At 35.2% G+C, this 14,618-nt stretch overlaps 1 long non-coding RNA gene across 1 annotated transcript; it reads right to left on the reverse strand.

Moving 5' to 3' along the window:
- Window positions 1–11,791: 11,791 nt before the first annotated feature.
- LOC127149974 (uncharacterized) lies at window positions 11,792–13,802 on the reverse strand. The gene is made up of 4 exons (XR_007821891.1): window positions 13,506–13,802; window positions 13,352–13,393; window positions 12,871–13,083; window positions 11,792–12,736 (listed from the first exon to the last, which is right to left on the reverse strand). It is a non-coding gene; the product is annotated as an uncharacterized LOC127149974 (long non-coding RNA).
- Window positions 13,803–14,618: the final 816 nt, after the last annotated feature.

Raw genomic sequence — 14,618 nt, forward strand, 5'->3', positions numbered from 1 at the left:
TAGTGCTAATATTGCTAAATTAGATTTTTATTGTGCCACCCAAACAATTTCCCTTATTTAAATCTGTTTGGTTGACAAAAGATTTTTTTTTAAAAAAAGTAATTTTTGTTTAATTTTTTTTAAAGAAACAAATTGAAATAGAGTTATTTTGAGTGGTTGTTAAATGCTTACTTTTTAAAAAAGAAATTAAACATTTTGAAAAGTTAAATGAAACACACTTTTAGATTACTATTACATTCTTTAATTACTTTTAGTTTAATATCGACTTAAATATATTGGATCAGAGTGGCGCAGCGGAAGCGTGGTGGGCCCATAACCCACAGGTCCCAGGATCGAAACCTGGCTCTGATAAAGAAAGGCTTCCAATTTGTAATTAATTTTTTTAAAAAATGTTGGCATATATTAAAAGAAAATGTTACATTTAAAGTGTTTCAAAAGAAAAAAGAAAAACATATACAAAATGCACTTTTTTTTAAGAAAAAGATACTTTGGGTAAGCAGGTGCACCCGGACATCTCCATTAGGTGGACACCCCCTTAGCACCCTCATCATCCCCGCTTCATTGATATATAGAAAAAAGTACAACGAAAAATGAGGGAAAATACAAAAGAACTCTAAAAAGGGCTAGAGGTAAGCCCCATAAAATCTAGAAAGCATGAAGATTAATGGAAATAGTACAGGCATTGTAATTGGAGAAAGCAGGATGTTTAGTAGACCAAAATCCTGTTAAAGCACATATATTTTCCCAAAGATTGATGATAGAAGAATTTTTATCTTTGAAGGTGTGGTTATTCCTTTCAAGCCAAATGCTCCAAAGTGAAGCAGCAGTGACGTTGAATTTAATAATCTCTCTTTGGCTATTTTGCTTTATGTTACAGAGTTTTGTGCATAATGTGGAGATGTTGGAGTGTTGCATTTTCCAATTGGTCAGGACTTCAATTTTTCTCCAAATGGTTTTGGCCACACTACAGCCGATAAATAGGTGATCAATATCTTCTGATGAGTTTCTGCAGTACACCAATTTGGACAGGTGTTTAAGATATGAATTTTTTTCTGGATTACATCTGTTGAGTTTATGCACCTGTGAAGAAGGGACCAAATAAAAAATCTGCATTTACTGGGAATCTTGGCTTTCCACAATCTTTTGAAGGCCTCATCCATACCTGTCGGGTTATCAACATTTTGGGCAATTTCTTTTTTGAATTCAATCTCCATACATGGTTATCTTTCCCTTCGATTATGCTAGGGTAAGGAGAGAATCAGTTATAGAATGCCAAAGTTGCCTTTCATGATCACGAAGAAGTCTCCTAGGCTGAACATATTCCATTCATTTCTATTTTGATCCCAAACATCTTTGACTGATCCCTCCTGTCAGCAAGAAAGAGCGAAAATTCTGGGAGCAACTTTTGCCAAAGGGCCAAGGTTGCTCCATTTACCTTTCCAAAAGGATATATTCTCCCCACTATTGATTCTTCAAATGCTCTGCCCGTAGAACCATTCTTTAGTTTTGATAATATTTCTCCAAGGGGATTTCATAGAGCTGTTTTTGGAATCCGACGGGATGTCCCCTATGTAGTTTGCGGAGTATTTTGCACCATAATAATTTTCTTCCATAGAGCTTCATTCTCATTTTGGAATCTCCATAACCATTTGCACATTAGGGAGAAATTAATGTCAGCCAACCTGTGGATGCCTAAGCCCCCCCCCCCTCCTTTTTTTTTTTATTTCGTAACTTTCTCCCATCTTAGTAGATGAGTAATCTTGTCTTCAATGCGATTTTTCCATAGGAAATCTCTCCATAGTTTTTCCATTGATTTGCAGACAGCTAAAGGAGCTTTGAAGACTGAGAGTTGATAAATAGGAATACTATTGAGTGTGGAATGGATGAGAGTTAATTTGCCGCCTTTGGAAATGAGGGAGTATTTCCAGCTTGAGAGTTTCTTCTGCGTTTTTTCCAACATGTTATCCCAAAATGGCAAAGACAATGGTTTTCCACCAAAAGGGACACCCAGATATTGTATAGGTAAAAATTGTTTTTGTATGCCCCAATTTTCTGCAATCTGATCAACTCTATTGGAGTCCACATTGGTGGGGGAGATGGATGATTTGGTAAGATTGATATTGAGCCCAGAAGCCTTTTCAAACAGATAAATGGCATATTTTAGAGATTTAATGGATTCCTCATTGTCTTCGATAAATAGGAGAATATCGTCAGCAAATAAGAGGTGGGTGAGAATTGTATCATTGTTGAATTGAACTCCCTTCTGTTTGCCCTTTGATTATAGGTGTAATAGCAGCCTGCTGAAATAATCCATAGCCAACACAAAGATAAAGGGTGATAGTGGATCTCCCTTATCTGATTCCCCTAGTTGGTTTAATTCTTCCTCTGGGCTTGCCATTAACAATGACAGAATATTGAACACTCGAGAAGCAAGATGACATCCATTGTCTCCATTGATGTGGGAAATTTTTCTTGGTTAGAATGTAATCAATGAATTGTCAGTCAACTTTGTCGAAAGCTTTTTCTACATCCAGCTTTATAATTAGGTCTCTAACCTTTTTCACTCTCCAAAGATCGATGGCTGCATTTGCAATAAGTATAGCATCCGAGATTTGTCTGTTTTTCACAAAGGCCATTTGATATTCGGATATGGTCTACGGGAGAACCCTTTTTAATCTTTCTGCTAAAGTTTTGGCTAGTAACTTATACACAGCTGTAGTGAGACTGATGGGCCTGTAGTCGCTTGGTGATCTGCAATTTCCTTTCTTTGCTATCAATGCAATGTAGGTTTCGTTCATAGCCTTACTGATAATACCATTTCTGGAAAATTCTGTAAAGATACCCATGATGTCCTTTTTCAGGTTTTTCCAGTTATGGTTGAGAAATTACATCGTGTATCCCTCTGGACCTGGAGCCTTGTTGCTACCGAAAGACTTTAGAGTTAATGACACTTCATTTTCAAGAAAGGGGCTGCATAATTGATCTTTTTCTGGCCCATAAATGGGAGACCAACTCAGATTATCAATCAGCCAACTAATCTGTGATGTCTTTGAAAAATCTTTGTGAAAATGATCTATAAACACAGCTTCTATAGATACATTTGTGTTGCAATCTTCCCCGATTGAATTATGAATATTGAAAATAAAGTTTCTTCTTTTTCTGGCATTACAAATTTTATGAAAAAATGCTGAATTTTCATCTCCTTCGAGAAAAGCTAGTTGCGCTTGCATTTTTGTGTCATAATCTGAGCTTCCGTATGAATAGATTTATGAAGATCCGTCTTTAGAGCAATCCGTCTCATATTGTAAATATCTTACAAGCAATTCTCCATCTCCAATTTGTCTATCTCGTCAACTTCTTTCATCAACTGGATTTTTTCAGTCGCAGCTTTGGAATTTTTGTCTTTGGCCCATTTACAAATGTTCTGCTTGAGCTGAATTAGTCTTCTCATAAAGGAGTATCCAGGGTAACCCGATTGCTTTGTATCCTTCCACCAAGACTTGCAGTTTTTATTGAATTCCTTATCTTTAAGGAACAAGTTGGTGAATCGGAAAGGGGTAGGGCCCCAGCTGAGATTTGTTATTTCTAAAGCCACCAGGAAGTGGTTAGATGTGATTATGGATAAAACTTTGGTGAAGTGTGTCGCGATGTGATCGCGACGTGGAGCGACCGACATCCCCAATCATTTAATCTTTAATATTTAAAAGGTTTGGAGTAGCCACCAATCATATTAAGGTGTGATTGGTCACAAAAAAAATTGGTCTACGTAAATTCAGATTTAAGGTTTGGGAGTCAGTTGTGTGTAGGGAAGGTATTAGCACCCTATAATACCCATAAAAATGGTAATCAAAATTTATCTTTTAAACTAAATTAACGAGATTCACAAAACAAAGTTTTTTGTTTGATATTTTTTAAATATCCCATGGTTATCAATTCATAACTAAAAAAACTAAGCATGAATTGATGATTATATGGGAGGCATGAGAGCCATTAGAAAAATAGAATTTAATTTTTATTTAAAAAGATTTTTTTTTACCTCAAGAATATTAAAATATCAAACTTTTATATTTTGATCTCCATCATAGGCCTTTAATGGAAAATTTCATGTATCTAGAGAATTAATGAATTCCAAAGAAAACACTACTCAGTCCCATTCTAAAATATAAGATTGTTAGATATACTTTGTTTAAAAATAATTTATTAATTTTTAAAAATTGAGAAATTTCATGTATTTATGGAATTTTAACCATAAAATCCATAAATGAACATTACTCTTTCCCATAAATAATACATTATAAAACATTGGCAAATATGACAAATAATACAACCAACAATATATGTTGCCAAATAATACAATATCCACATATTCAAAAATAAAATATTGGATATAATATACTACATTAGAAATATATACAGTTTGAGAAATAATGTTTGGAAAGTAAATAATATACAGTGGTGAAATAAGTATTCTGTCATTCAACCAATCTAATCAATCAATATCAAACATATTTAATAAACAGTAAAAACAACCAAATTAAACTCTAAATTTAAATCAAATTTAAAGCATAGGCAATTTGATGTAACAATTTTCAAATGACCTAAACCTAACAAAATTAAAGCACACAAACAGATTTGATGTGATAGTATTCTTAACAAAATTAAACATAGTAACAAATTTGATGCAACAATATCCAATTGGTTTAACCCAACAAAATTAGAATACAAAACAGAGGCTAATGAAAAATAGATTCAATTGGTCTAAACCTAACAAAATTAAAACACCCTAACCCTAAAAAAATTAAACACAACCTAGGTAAAATTTGATGAAGGAATAAAATCAATTTAACGAATTAAAAACAAAACAAATTTGAAGAATGGAAGAACAATCTACGTAAAGGGAAAAGATGAAAAAAAAAACTTACCTTTTGGCAGAATAGTTTTTTTGCTTTTCACCTTATCCAAAAAAATCGTCCCCCCTTCCCTCTTTTTTTCCTCTGTTTCCTCTATTTTTATAGAACAATCCCGTGTTTATGATAGTGGGAAAGTGGAAAGAATCGTGAAGAGGGAGAATCTTGAAGAGGGAGAATCGTGGAGAGGGAGGGGTAAAAATCATGGGACTTGTGGAGGAAGTGGTGGAGAGAAAACAGGAAAAAGATATGGAATTTAATTACTGTTTTCTTTTTTTTTTCTCTAAATAAATTCAAATTCAAATCAACTTAATTTAATAAAAATAAATAAATAAAATAAAGTAATAAAATAAAATAAAGTAAAGTAAATATAAAAAATAAATGACCAAAATATGGTATCTACAAAGTGCATTGTAAAATTTTCTTCCCATTTTTTTGGAGAACAGAAATCTATCCAGACGGGATAAAGTTGGTGGGCTTCTCAAATTTGACCAAGTGTATTTTGCATTTGTGAGGGGCGGGTCTATGAGCCCGCATTGATCAATAAAAGAGTTGAATTTGTTCAGACTATGTCTAGTTGGATTGCTTACCGAGGTTTCATTGGTCCATCTAATAACATTGAAATCTCCCCCTAAGATCCAATTCGGAAGACAAATAGCTTTAAGGTTATCAAGCTCAATCCAGAAGTTTTTTCGGTTACTTCTTTTTGCTGGACCATATATGGCAGAGAGCCACCATGAGAAACCGTTCGGTGAAACGATGTTGGCAGACAGAGAAAAGTCTCCTTCAATGGTATTCTCTATAGTGAAATGTAGATCTTCCCACATGAGGAGAATCCCTCCAGCTTTGCCCTTAGCCTTAATGTATTTCCAGTTTATGCTTATGGAACTCCATAGGGATTTGACTATGGCCTTTGTTACATGTTGCAATTTAGTTTCTGTGAGAATAATGAAGTCGAGGGAGTAGCTAGAAATAATACTTTTTATTAAAGCTCTTTTGGAGGGAGAGCTTAACCCTCTTACATTCCATGCCAACATTTTCATGGAGAACTATTGTTCCCCTATTCTACATTTGCAGAGCTATCAATCAGACTAACATTGTTAGCAATGGCAAAGGGATCAAATATAAAACCATTATCATTAGTTTCTATTTCTCCTGCTATTTTTGGTGCCAACTTGAGGTTGTTTTCTCTAATCCATTGAATTAACTTGACTTTGAAAGTTTTATTCTTGTCTTCTTCAATTTTTTCTTCGTTCTTTTTTTGTTCCTCGTCTTCAGCTTCCGTGTTATCTTGGTCACTGATAAGCATCGGTCCGATTCCATCTTTCAAAATGTCTGATTGGGCTGAAGATGGTTGTGAAGGGGTAGAAAGAATTAAATCTGGGCTGGAGCAGTTCGTCTCAGAAAGGGGGGATATGTGGCCCAAGTCAATTGTGAGCCCATCGTTGACAGCTTTCGGGCTTATTGTTATGGCTCCTTTGGGCTTGACCTTTTCAATAGTCTTTTGTACCTCTATTTTTCCTTTTGCTCTATATACCATTTTGGGCTTTTTTTTCCTTTGTAAAATAGGTCCAGTCCGTACTTTTGGTTCATTCGGAGGACTGTTAATTTGCATCGATCTGATTGGTTTACTTGGGTCAAAAAACCGAATTTGGTTTTTGGGGAGGGAAATGTGACTTTTTTCTTTGTATTTGAAAAAAGTGGCCGCTTTTCTTCAGTAGCAATCATTTTTCCTTTCTCTTTTTCCAATGCTAATATTTTCTTTTGCCTTTCCTTTGACTTTTTCCGCTGATAGCTATTGCTGTCACCATCACCATCATAATCATATTTTCTTCCTAATTTTTCAGCCCAATTTGAATTTTCCGGCGAGTTGATTTTTCGCTGACCTTTTCTGGTTGAGTCCAAGGGACACTTTTCAATGTCAATTCTGTTTGGGGAGACTGCAACGTTTCTGATGAAGACATATTGCTCAGCTGACGGATCAAATTCATCAAAGGAATCAGCTGCTTGTGTGGAGAAAGTACCATGTATGCAGGGGTTCCGTTCTATAAGCCATCTAGCTTCAGCATGGACGACTGTTTGTATTAAAAATCGATTTCCATCTTCATCAATGATGTTGATTATGGCTGAGACAAAACCAGTATAGTTGAGTCTAATCTTTATGTTGGTTTCAATGATATCTATCTTTTCTCTGGTTTCTTTAGATACTGCCAGGAAACCTCCACAAGCATCACTGATTTGTTTGAAGGTATTAAAGTTCCAGGCATGTAGAGGGATACCTCTAAATCTCATCCAACCTTCATAGCTAGACAGAAGCTTTGGTGCTGCATGGGCTTTTTGATTCCATTTCTCGAACTTGACATAGTATTTTTCGACAGTGCACCAATCTTTGTTTTGACAGAGCAAGGATGCTTGATCTTCATCCTTGAGAACGAGCAATGCCTTTTCTGCATGAAAGGGCTTGTATGTAAGGTCAACATCCATTTGTTTGCTGATTTTTTGTGCTATTTTATGCCAGTCGTCGTGTAAACATCTTCTTGTTAGAACGATGGAGTTATTCCAATCAATAGGACTCTCCTTCTCTTCAGTTTGTTTGTTCTGAACCTTCTTTTTGCCAGCTTGCTTTGTAGTCCAGGAAGAATCAGACTTTGTTGGACTTCTCTGTTGTAATACATCTACATAAGTCCTTCTGAGGCTATCTGAGTCTGAGGACGACCATGTTGAAGAGTTACCTATTAACTTGTTTGCATGCGGCTGTAGATTACGCTTTACATTTGTCATCTCCTTCTCTATATTAAGCATAATCTGAAAAGCTTTCCAACCACTTTTTTCTGTACCTTCAGGGACAAGAATGCAACATTTTCTACCTCTATCATCAACTCTGAATATCTCAGCTGTGTACCCCTTTCTGTTGTAAGTTTTTTGGACCCAAATGCAAAACTCAGGATATCTTTTATCCAGGAAGAACCGGGTGTGCGTGGGGTCTCCAATAGGGTTTTGAAAGTTCTTTCCAGCCATTCCAAAGATTCTTGAGTGATTGCAATAGTGAATGATTTGTAGGACCCAATTTCAATCAGCAGGATTCTCATGTCTCTGGGTCTTTTGTCTAAGGAGAGTACGAATTCCTTTTTCTCGATTGAGCAAGAGCGGGGGAGAACACGTGCAAGGGACATAACTGCACTAAGAGGGAAAGAACTAGTACAACAAAAAGGAGAATTGAAGGAATACCTGGTGGTGATGAACTTAGATTGATCCAGTATCAATGTCTCAGTACAAAATGCACTTTTAATCCTAACATTTAACGTGAATGCTTATTTAAGTTACTAAAGTTTCAAAAAAAAAAAAGCACTTTGTTTTCGTGATGATAGATATAATTTGTATAATTCAATTAACATAATTTTTTTACACAATTTCAACAATTCAAATAAATTATGTCTTAAAATAATCCTACTTCAGCGGTTAGAATTTGAAAAAAAAAAAGTTTAATGGTCACTAAATAACAAATATAAAAGATTAAAAAACGACTAGAAAATATATTGGTCTGCTTTAAACTCGAGACTAAATCTTGTAAAATTACTTATTCTTTGTACCCTAACATAAACTATATATATTAGCTAAACCTTAGAGAAAACAGCGGTTGCCCTTTCTCAGGTTCTTTCACCAATCGGCCCTTCGTCTTCATTGCCGCCGCTTCTAGTCACTGGACAACTCGCATCCTTTCAACTGAACCATGATCATTTCTTCTCAGAATCATTTATTTCCAACAACCAATAGCACCAACAGGAGTCTTGCATTAAATCTCTGACCTAAAGGTACTCTTCATATCCCTTCACCTTTTTTCTTACTGCTTCCTACTACCCTCTCTCCCCTGTTTTCTCTACTGCCCTTGATCTATGGCTATTATGAATCAACTACCCCGCCACTGTATTGTGGAGAAAAAAGAATTCGTGCTCTCTTTCGACAAAAGATCAAGAGATTCCAATATGTTGATAACGGAGGTGGGCCCCTACAAGTCCTTTTCCATAGCCATTACTATGGAATCTCTCAAATGGCTGAAAAATACTTTCAAAGCTTTGCTGAATACTCCACGAACCACAAGACTCTTCGTTGAAAAGAGGTACATCGACTTCTATCTGTGGGTCCAGAAAATACATAATAGAAAATGATACATAGCGAAGATTTATAGAGTTGATGAAAGAGGCCGAAGATGTTGCATTCTGGTCCCGGAAGGAATGGACAAATCTGGATGGGCCCTCTTCACTGATATGCTGACTTGCAAAAAGAATTCAGAAAAAAGGGATTTAGCTACGAGACACTACTCTAGCCAAGAGAAAGAGAAAAATAAAAAGAAATATGTCTCATCCTCTGACTCAGATTCCCCCAGAAGATCATATGCTAAAGTTGTCTCAAGCTCAACAAGTTTTGAGTCTGAATATTCCAAAGCAAACAGTGGAACTTCAATCAAAAAGTTCTTTCCGACAGTGAAATCTGAAGTGAAGAAAGAAGGCAACAAGAATGACATTGATTGGAACAAAACGATTGTATTGTCTAGACGGTGTTTCCACGACGATTGGGACAAAATCATAGACAGACTCAGAGAACAGACAGACCAAAAATATTCGAGCTTTCGTTATGTTCTCTTTCATGCTGAAAAAGCTCTTCTCTTCATCAAAGACCATGATCTAGCTAAATTGTTATGCAAGAATATTGGATGGACCACGGTAGGACCTTTCTATGCCAAATTTGAAATGTGGTCAAAAGCCGTCCATGTCGACACGAAAGTTATCCCCAGTTATGGAGGATGGACGAGGTTTAGAGGAATACGGCTACACACTTAGAATATGTCTACTTTTGTTCATATTAGAGAAGCTTGTGGTAGGTTTATAGATGCGGCCCCGGAAACAGTAAATAAAGTTGAACTAACTGAAGCATTGATCAAGGTAAAGGATAATTACACGGGTTTTTTACCAGCTTTTATTAAGATCCATGATGAAGAAGGTAGTGATTTCATTATTCAAACAGTTACACACTCTGAAGGAAGGTGGCTGAGAGAAAGAAATCCCAGCATCCATGGCTCTTTCACTAAAAATGCTGCTGAAAATTTCAATGAATACAAACCATATGCTGAACAATACACCTTCAAAAGAAATCTCGCCGTGGTTAGCCAAAAAGACTCGCCGGAAACTTCGAAAAGCAGAACCAAAAAGATGAACACTTGTCGGAAGATTGGGCCCACAAAAATCAATAAAAAATTCAATAAAGCTGTTAGTTTTTTGAATTTGAATTATGAAGGTGACAGTGACAACAATAACTTATCAGACAAGACAGAAAAGGTGAAGGCAGGGCAGGCGGTTGACATGACCAATAAGAAAAAAGGAAACCAAATTTGCTGTGGCAACTCTCCTCCAAAGCTTCCCCCTATCAACACAAAGAGAAAAGTCTACTTTAGCTCCCCAAAAAATGAAACCTTTCACTACTTTGTCCAATTTGTTCCCACAAAGGTTCTAAAAATAGGAAGTCCAATGAGTTATGCAAGAAAATGTCGGGAAACTAAAGTCAAAAGGACTGAATTTCTCAAAAAGAAGAAAGAGTATAGAGTCAAGAGCCGAGACACCGAAGGAGAAACTTCCCAGACAGTTAGACAGAATGCAAAGGGAAGGAACGACCTCAATGAGATTAATCTGGTTGTGGATCTTGGCCATATATCTCCCCTATCTGACACGAACTTCTCTAGCCCTAAAAGATCCTCATACACTCCTTCACCAACTACTCCTACCGAGTCTGATATCACTAGAAGAATTTTGGCCTTTAATGTCACTTGGCAACCGACATCTTTGTGAGCGTTATTAAAGGCCTTTAATGTCGGTTGGGCTTTAATGTCGGTTTAAAAACGACATTAAAAGCCTTTAATGTCAGTTTTCAACCGACATCTTTGATGGTGTTATTAAAGCCCTTTAATGTCAGTTGGGCTTTAATGTCGGTTTAAAAACGACATTAAAGCCCTCTTTAATGTGGGTTTGTCAGTTTTCAATCGACACCTTTGATAGTGTTATTGAAGCCCTTTAATGTCGGTTGAACTCTGATATGTCGGTTTACAACCGACATTAAAGCCTAGTTTTTTTATTCATTTTTACAAATTTATTTTTATTTAATTGTTACATTATTGTCCTATAGACCGACATTTGGTCAATGTAGATAAATGAAATTCATATTATGTTAGAAACTATAACATTTGTCTTTTACATTTGAATACACAAAATAAAATATTAATATTATGTTTATATATACATTCTACAATAGTACATGAAAAAAAATTCTAATACAAGAATTAAATAATTAAAAATCCTAAATGCCTTCTCAGTCTTCAATTTTCAACGGTCGCTTGGCCATTTCTACACAATCACTTAGCTTTCAATCCAATATCACTTCAATTATCTACAAACAATATCCAAATAAACCATTTATATGAATAACAAAGCTGTTTGAAGTATTGAAATTGCAGAGAAGGATGAAAAGTTCTTAAGATTTTATATCCACACCCCAATCCATATATATTTATATGACATAAGTTTTATATTCATCAGGATTAAGAATGCAAAACCAAAGAAAACAGTAAAATATGATATGACATCTAATGTAAAAAAAATATAAACAACATTCAGAATACCGCTCTGTTCTTGGGTCCAAAAGAGTTTAAAATATTCAGGAAATTAAGACGAGTACACTTCAAATGTACAAACTAGACAAATCAAAGAGGTTAACATCTCTCACTCAGGTTAGCTGGAGACTTCCCAAATAATCTACTGATATACCTAATTCTCTACATTCAAGATCTCCACTTCCACTGGGTCTATCACAATGCTTGACTAGAAAATCATTTTAAGTCATTTTCGATGTCCAAGAAATTCCTACTTTATCGATAAACAGATTTCACTTCTAGGAAACACAACATTACTTCCAATGTTCATACATACAGAACTATATTTATACAATTTATTCTTCAAAATTGTATGCTTGCAAAGCGTCGATCCAAAATTTGTAGATAAAATTCCTAGAATTAACTTTGTGAATCAGCAGGTACATAGAAGATAGAACTTACAGGCAATACTTCATTGGCCATTTCAAGCACTATGGCATTAGCATCGGCAAAAGGCAGCAAACCTGCTAAAGAACCCCTTCCAGCCATGCGAAACCGCCCCGAATTGTACACTACTATCAGATCAACACCACCATCTTCTTCAAACTTGGCAGATATCCTAGTGCCTGCACCAGCCCCTATTATGGGAACTCCTTTATGTATTTGAGCTTTCAAGTTCCCCAATATCGTTCGTGTTCTTTGCAAAGTTTCTGTTTATTACATAATCAGATTAAGCAGCCCAGAAAAAATAATTACCGAAATTATGTGCCTTCTTACACTAGAAGGTCAAGCAAATGATATTGGTAATAACTTGGTCTTGCCTCTGGGAAGTCACTAAGACTGTATGTAATGTTTCCATTGGCAGACAAATTGAACTTGGAAATGAAATCCTTTCGAAGGTCTTGACTAGTTTCAGCTAAAACAAGTTTTAGAAATTATGGAGTGCGGTAGATCATATCATCATACATCATCACACAACACAAGCTCACATTCATGCATTTTATGCCATGGAATTACAGCCCCCAAACTTAACTTCTTTTTTTGTCCTCAATTAATATTATAAACAATTCCCAAACCCCAACATGCATACTAAATTTTATAATTGCAAAAGATGGCCGCTTTTCAGAAGGTGGTCTCCAATCAATTACCAAGCATAATCACAAACTCCCTTGAGGCACGCACAAGAGTTTAACTGTGGCCATCAACTTTAAAAAATTACAAACATACTAGAGGAAGAAATTTGGAACTAAAAAAACTCTAATTACATTAGTTTAAACAATTATGCTTACTTGTTCTAAAACTAAAAACAGAGTTTGCTAAACTTACATTGGTGCGTAGCTCAAAACTCTTACTATCTTTCGATTGAGATCACGAACACTTTATGAACAACGGTAGGAGTCTTTCCTACTATTCACTTTATGAACAACGGTAGGAGTCTTTCCTACTAGATTAACTTCCATACTAAACCCCATCTTCTTCTATTAATCGACCCCTTCACTCTATGCTTCACTCTAGTGTTATTAAAGGTCTTCCCCTTTCCTACCATGCATCATAAGACAGAGTTAATTCAAATTTGACAGAAATAACGCAGAAAGAACAGACAAATCCCTCTTTGCTTTTTGGATGCTTTGAATCAATAATTGTTCAAACCATCCAAGAAAGGTTTAAATCTGAACTTTTGAAGGGACCAATAAAATAAATAGTCATTTGAATTTCTTATAATCTTATTTACAGTAGTATTATAACGTGCATTGCTTACTGAAAATTCAACAATATTAAATTATATAGGACATAATTAATTTTATACCTTATTTGCTAGCTGCATGTTCTTCTCTTGCAATGCCTTTTCCTACAATCATTTTATGAACCAAATTTTACACCATGGAAAATAAAAAATTATAGTCCTGTATGCATAATTAATGATGCCAAAACATTAATTACTCTAAAACTAAGTTATTCACCTTTTTGTGCAATATTGAAATAGATTCTTGCATTAGTTGGTTCTGCAACAAAGTAACCCCAAAATCATTTGCATTAGTTGGTTCTGCAAATTAGTGAATTGATTAAGGCAGACCTTTCTAGATCTTATCCGCTTGAGTGATGTGTCAAGTTTAAATGGAAATTGTTAGATCTTATTTCTCCACTACTTCAGATCGTACTCAAACATAGACGCCAACTCTATCTGTAGAAGAAGTGAAATTGGCCAAAATGATGCAAAATCTTATAACAAAAGACCTGTCAATCCCTTGCCAATCGGAAATAACAAACCCCTACAGACAACCAACAAAAGAACATTCATTAGGGGCTTGTACGGTTGTCTACGATCCATTTGAGTATATGATCATAAGAATCTCACTTGAGTTTATCTAAATTCTTTGAATACCTTGAACTTGAGCTTGTTCTTGAGGAAGCCAGTTACAAGATCACAGTCGGCGTGCATTCTCACTCCATTCCAGCTTGAGTAAGATACCATTACTGTTGCAACACCCTTATATATCGAATTATAATATGCAAGCATGTGAATGTTAAGCAATCCATTATAGTCAATCACAGTGTTATTTTCATCGATATATCCCTGGTTGTGCCACTATCTCCTACAAAGATCTTAGCACAAGCCGCAACTTTTTGTCTGAAGTGAAATAAGTTGAGATAGAAAAGTAGTTAGGTTAATGGAACATATCCAAATATATTCATTTGAATCACTAGATTATGGCTGATTCTAGCATAGACCAGTTGAACCATGAGCTAACATTTGAACTTTTAACTAAAAAAGGTTCTTATAATTTTATTCAGATGTTTATAATTTTTAACCATGAGCTAACACTATATTCAGATGTTTATAATTTTATCTTCTGCTAGATCAACAATTGAACTTTTAACTAAAAAAGGTTCTTATAAGAAAAATCCAAGACATATAATCTCTATCAAGAATTGACACACTTGATATGCATAATAGGCCTTTGCACTTACCCAAACAGTACAAATACAAGATGATACTAAATTTTGTATTTTTCCTGACCAAATTGGGAGTATATCAAAGCAATTGGACTAAAGGCCATCAATACACGCAGCAA

This window comes from Cucumis melo, chromosome 6 (assembly GCF_025177605.1).
Source record: "Cucumis melo cultivar AY chromosome 6, USDA_Cmelo_AY_1.0, whole genome shotgun sequence".
Lineage (NCBI taxonomy): Eukaryota > Viridiplantae > Streptophyta > Magnoliopsida > Cucurbitales > Cucurbitaceae > Cucumis > Cucumis melo.